The sequence below is a fragment of the Apaloderma vittatum genome, unplaced genomic scaffold (genome assembly GCF_000703405.1).
Source record: "Apaloderma vittatum isolate BGI_N311 unplaced genomic scaffold, ASM70340v1 scaffold24570, whole genome shotgun sequence".
Classification (NCBI taxonomy): Eukaryota; Metazoa; Chordata; class Aves; order Trogoniformes; family Trogonidae; genus Apaloderma; species Apaloderma vittatum.
Window position 1 is genome coordinate 17,406 of NW_009695421.1, and position 278 is coordinate 17,683.

Consider the following 278-nt stretch of genomic DNA (forward strand, 5'->3'; position numbering starts at 1 on the left):
AGACTGGCACGGCGCAATCCTTCCTACAGGCGGTAGCCGGCGTGGGCGAGGATGCTAACTCGGAGCCCGTCTTCGATCTCCCTGGCAGAATCACCTGCTAAAGAAACAAAAACTGCAGCTAGTGCAAGCCCTGTGATTCGGAGCTAATTTCTTTAACTGCTGGTGCTGTAACTCATTAAGCTCCTTTAATGCATCCCCAAAAATTGCAGCAACAAACCCAGCTTCTGGCTGCCAAGTCACAGGCGGGGTTTATGTGTAGGCATTAAGTTTATCAAGCG